The sequence below is a fragment of the Scophthalmus maximus genome, chromosome 4 (genome assembly GCF_022379125.1).
Source record: "Scophthalmus maximus strain ysfricsl-2021 chromosome 4, ASM2237912v1, whole genome shotgun sequence".
Taxonomy (NCBI): Eukaryota; Metazoa; Chordata; class Actinopteri; order Pleuronectiformes; family Scophthalmidae; genus Scophthalmus; species Scophthalmus maximus.
Window position 1 is genome coordinate 17,573,847 of NC_061518.1, and position 6,154 is coordinate 17,580,000.

General features: G+C 43.8%; 1 protein-coding gene across 3 annotated transcripts in view; it reads right to left on the reverse strand.

Moving 5' to 3' along the window:
- The window catches only part of nfatc3a (nuclear factor of activated T cells 3a), a 59,981-nt gene that overhangs the window by 3,729 nt on the left and 50,098 nt on the right, over window positions 1-6,154 (reverse strand). The window lies entirely within an intron of this gene.

Genomic DNA, 6,154 nt, shown 5'->3' on the forward strand with positions numbered 1-6,154 from the left:
CTGGAAAAAACTATAGACACTTTGACGGAGTGAGGAAAGACGCGAGCAGAGAAAGAGAGAGAGAGAGAGAAAACTTTTGGAATTCATGGAAAATATGATGTGAACGTTGTTGTTTTTTTTCCATTGTAACAACGTGGATGTGTTGAGTTTTTTTCCTCGTTGAAGTGTTTTTCCTTTCTTTGAGGTGTTTTCCAGGTGATGGTGGCAGGTCAGCGACGAGTTCGTGCTGGACAAACTGGTTTGGGAGGAAAGGTGCAGCCGGGACCTTTTGGTCCTGTTTGACACGGGGGGCCGCGCACGAACAGGCCTGTCTGTGCACGACAGTCAAAACAAGCATTCTCTCTCTACGGCTGTGCATTTGTGCAACTGTGCTGTAAATCACCCCCCCGGGCCATAATACAAAAGAAAAAAGTGTTTTACTGTCAGTAAGTTTTTTTGAAAGAGAAAAGGCGGCAGGAGGTGACTCAGTCAAAGATGAGCAACTTTTTCAGCCCAACTATTGCTTCGCAAGAAGGAGTTTGAAGAGACTCGCGATGACTATATGAAAACGAATGTTCGATGCTTCCACCTTCATCGGCTCGGTCAAACTATATTTTTTCATAAAACAACAGTTTCATCTTGGCAGTTCAATTGTTCCCTTCCTCAAAACTGCAGTTTTCGAGTGTATTAAATTCATTTTATTTATGTAGCACATTTTATTTTCATGTATTTTTAAAAAAATGTATTGGTGTCACTGTGCTACTTGCTTTTGTGTCTGGCCACCATCACTCGCATCATCACATCATCCTGTTAGCGTAGGAGGCTCTTCCTTTCCCATGTCAACCATATTCACACAAACACACACAAAGAGTCACACCACCACGCACTCCCCATACTGTGACTGTCAAAGCAAACATTTACCTGCGTCTGCAGGAGTCGGAGCTTTAACGTACGACAAGTTGTCCAGTTTAGCGATTTGTCAGACGATTCCCTTTGTGACATAAAACTGCGACGGGGGATGACAGACGCTACAGACAAAGGTCGTGACCTTTTCGAGAGACAAGTGTTCAATTGTGCTCAAAATAAACCGTGTCTTATAACAGTTAAAGGCGCGCTGCCACAGCAGAGCCTCTGCTCCCATGAAATGAAGAAAAGCATGTGACTGGGCTTCTTTTTTTTTACCAAGTGCCACACTAACTTCTAAGAATTAAAGAAATGTCTCATATTTCACTCCTAAATACTTAAAGTGTTTGAAATGTACAAAACTTGTCCAGGATCTGTAAAAAAGGCTCGACGCTTCGGTACATGTGTAAATGCAGCGATATGTACGCGCCCGTCACAGGCCTCCGGCACAGCTGAGCAGAGGTCTTCTGCGGCAGACTAGTCTGTAGCACATTGGATTCATGGGAGTGAATCTTCTCTGAGCACCACAGGAATATGAGCAAACCCATGGTGTGAAGTGCGACCGACCGACCGACATCCAGTGGGCGTCTGCAGAAAAACACAGATCACTTTCCGCTGTGCTGATTAGATTGTAGCGGAGGCAAAAAAAAGAACCTGTCGACAGATAATATAACTGTGGGGTGATGAGCATAAAGCCATCTGAAAAAACCCGTGATTCAATCAAGTGCAACTTAAAACTAATTCCTCTAATCTGATTTGCTCGGTTTTCTCGTTTAAAAAAAAAAGGGGGGGTGGGAAAAGTTTGAAGGTTCACTCTCGAAAGCTCAGTGTAACTGGATTTGGTTGGCCATTTAAAAAACATACTCATTTGAAAGAGACGCAAAGGACAAGGCATGTGGGAGCATTTATAATCTGATATTCTTTGCTCATTCTTCAGTAATCTAGAAAAGTTTCTTACTAAACAAAAACAAACAAGAACTAAATCATTTGACAAAAAGGGGGTAGTTACAAGTATCTTCCATTGAGCAGAAGGTTAATTTTCACATATCTGCGAGAAGCTGATAATCCACGCTTCAGATACGATCCTTCAATTTAATCTGCACACGTCGATGATGAAGAAGAAGTGAGGGAGAGGTTTGAGTGGAGCGCGGGTGGTGGGCGAGTTTCATAAGCTTTTCTCAGATTTACTGGTGTTGTTTCACGGCAGCGCCACAGAAAGCTGATGATTCAGCTCTGCCTGCTGTAGTAAGTGTGGCTGTGAATGGCTCCAACCAGAGGGAGATCCTCTGCTAATGACTGGGTGGGGGGCTCCCTCGGCAAAATATACATCTGCAGTCAGCCGCTGATGACTACTAATACAACTACTACTACTGCTACTACTACTAATACTGCTGCTACTGCTGCTGCTGCAGGCTTTACTGCTATAGGCTTCCATCAGATCGCTTCTTCCCCCGTGAGCTTGAATGATTTAAGATGTTGGCAGGTTTTCACCGCGCAGACACATTTTATTATAAAAGCTGTTAACCCTAATCTTTAGGACCACACCTCTTCATGTAATGTGACATGATGTGGTCTCCGTACAGCTCTGTGAATACAGAGGAGCCGCTGCAGTGAGAGGCAGCAACAATCAACTCCTTTTGCAGCTTTCAAAACTAAAGAATTACGCTAGGAATTAATTCATCGTCAAATGTTCCTGTGCTAAATGAACCGCAGTCAGATTCTTTAATTCCACCTAAAAGGAGGTTAAACATCCAGCTGCAGACGACTGTGTACATATTGAAAAGATTCCCGTAATGCAAAACAGAAGTTAAACTGGGCAGATGGACATTCAGGACGATAAACACATCAACTGTCGAAATGGAAAAATGGGTAATTATCATAACCCTCTGTGACACACTGAAAACGTTCCCTGACCCAGGGATAGAAAAATTAAAAAAACATTGCTCTCTGGCAGAGCGTCTTGGCTAATAACTCAAAGATCGACTGATTCCTCGCCCCGGTAAACGAAGACAACATGCCACAATGGAAAACATTTGTGCAAAGGGAACAGAGAGGCAAGACGTGGTCTGCCTGCGAGAGGGAATATCAAAGCGCACACTTTCCACTCACAGGGCCCTGTAGTGACACGCACACGTCTTCACGAGGCAAACATGGAGCAGAAATCCACCAGGCGATCGCACATATTGGAAATATATTAAGAGCTGATGGAATTTGTATAGAAATCCTCCAGGTCAGCTCAGTTAAGCCTCCTTCTGGTTCGCTCTGTGACCCCCTTCTCGTTTTTTTTATTCTAATTTCACTTTTGGAGTAAGTGAATGAGTGAGTGGGTGTGTGCACCGGAGAGAGTCGTTAAAAAGTCAGTTTCTGAAAGTCACTCATCTCTGTGAATCATCGGTGGATTTCCCATCTGATCTGCCGGTAAGTGATTCACAACACTCATCCCCCGTCTGCAGGACACAGCACTGCGCTTTTCACAGGGGGGAAAATGGATCGCGAAGGGCCGCCTGGGCAGATCCGCAAAGCCCACTACAACTGATTCACTGTACATACAGTAGGACCTATCAGCAGAGAGCATGAAGCAGATGAGTTTCTGGTGTCGAAAACCATCACGGATTTATCTTTTCCTGGCATTTAATGGGTGGTGAGGAAAAAAACAAACATCTGACCTCCCATTTCTTTGTTCCATAAAATGTGAGACTATAATGAAGAGTGCCCGTTATGATTATGTAAAGCACAAAGGGAAAACTTTAAATAGCCTGTACAAAATCAAAAGAACTTCAAGCAGCAAATCTTCACGAGACTATTTATTTTGCTTGAAAAATAGTATTTTCCCCAGAGATATCAAACAAGACATGGTGGTGACTTAACAGCAACATGCTGAGGTGACTCACCAAGAGCTCGCACAAAAACGTACTGTTTACACACACACACACACACACACACACACACACACACACACACACACACACACACACACACACACACACACACACACACACACACACACACACACACACACACACACACACACACACACACACACACACACACACACACACACACACACACACACACATTTCACCAGCTCCGCATATACAAGGGGGACTGAAATCTACCACACCACACACTCTGTCAAGTCCTCATTTTTGCACCACGAGAAACGTGTTGACACGTATTCATTTCGCAGTCAAACACTGGCGCTCGATGCCTGGCTGACACGCACAAATCAATATTGACACTCAGGAAGAGCAACGAGAGCAGCCAACGCAAACGAAAAAAAGTTTAAAAAAAAGAAAACTTGGCAAATTGCACATTATAGACAGCACGATTACTTTACCTGTACTTTCAGAAACCTGATCTGAGGGTCACAAAGTTGCTCTCATCCCCACCGAGGGATTTCCAGGCTTTCCCTCCTCCTGTCTGACAAACGAAGACAAGCGCTGGCGCTGCCTGCGCACGAGGCTCCTGCCTCTGCCAAGACCTCTGCATTACACTCTCTAAGACCTTAATTGTATGGAAAGATGACACAGAAAGTCCGTTTCCCCTTGTTTGAAGGGAAAAGACAAGCAAATGTTTGCCATTGTTTTTAACGAGCAGCAGCAGCAGCACTTCATGGAAACCTATTTTTCCTTCCACTGTTGTGTTTTTATTGTCATGAAATCAGGAGTTGTGCGTTATAACTCTGTTATGGTTGGCTAATTGTAGCAGGAAACCTCTGACTAAGATGGTCACACACACACACACACACACACACGCACGCACACACACACACACACACACACAAGCAACAAGCATCAGTTTAATACAAACAATCACGTTTAAATGAACTACAGTCATGTTTACATTTCTTCCTCGTTGTGTTTACACACAAATATCAGATTTGTGAAGAACCAGTTTCGTCTGATTTAATTTCACCAGAGACTCAAATGTTTGCTAAAAAGACTACTCAGCCGCTGTTGCCAACCCTTCAGTGCTCTTACAAACAAAACAAAAAGGCTTCAATTCACATCACGTGTGTTGAGCGATGCTTGTTGATCGCTGCAATAACGATTAGTGAAGCAGGTGCACATGCTTAAGGGGAAAAAGAGAGTCAACTATTCAAGTCTTTCCAAAGGGAAAATGTGAATCAGGATCAATTCTAAAAGTAGCCAATAACAATAGGTCATCTCCAAGTCTAATTTCATGTTTAATTTCATGTGGGCTACAAACATCTCCCCAAAACGGGGTTGTATTTCTCGCCACCTGTCAAAGGTAAATCCAATAATTCACAAGGCATTTTCTCCGTGACCTGGTCGGCCAACTCCTGAGAAAAATATCAAGAGTATTATTTTTGGATTCTTCGAATTTGGCCTCTTCACAAGTCACTTGTTTAACTCATTTAAGATCGTGAAGTTTGTGTTGCTGAGGAGCCACATTACACAAACAATACTGGTCTTGATGTTAAATAAGTAGCTTGACTTCGCAGACCTGCACAAATGAATACCACTCTCGAATCTGCCTGCTAAAAGAGGCAATAGACAACTTTTTGACCTTAACTTGGCACTATGATGTTAAAACTGACCGCACAGTGTAATGATATTACTCTCACCTTGATATTCTCTTGGCCACCGGGACGTGGTTTTCAGATGTAAAAAAAGTATACCTAAAAGATGTTTGTTCACTACACGTACATCGCCTCCTATATCTGAATACATGTGGAGGACAACATGTTTTGCTCCCTGCGTGTGTGCATTTGTGCCATTACTGTGTCGATGCCTCCTCCGTGGCGCCCGCGCAACAGAGCTCTGCCTATTCTTAACCCTCAGAGCTGTGCCCGCAGTCAGAGGCAGCTGGTCTTTCGGGCAGTGCAGGGCCAACGAAAGACCAATTTCTGTTGTGGATACACTGCGCACACTACAGTAACTGCTTGTCGGCACGCACAGACAATCATATACGTGCATGCTCATCCCTGCTCATCCATAATCTGTAAACACTAGCACTGTTCAGACCTGGAATTATCATCGCGTAGAGTGATTGAGTGGATGGACAGCTCTCAGTACGTCAGTTCCCACCTGGCATTAGAATGTGTCTCCAGTGACTACTTGTGATTTGATCTCACTTCCTTGCTCTATATGCAATGAAACACGTATATCATTTGCCGTTCGGAAAACATCAGTGAAGTGGTTTTTAGCCAGTCCAACGATACAGATGAGTCCGTTGTGTGTGTGGTGGTGTGTGTGTGTGCATGTGTGTGAGAGAGAGCAGAGCCAGGACAGGGTGAGTGAATAAATGC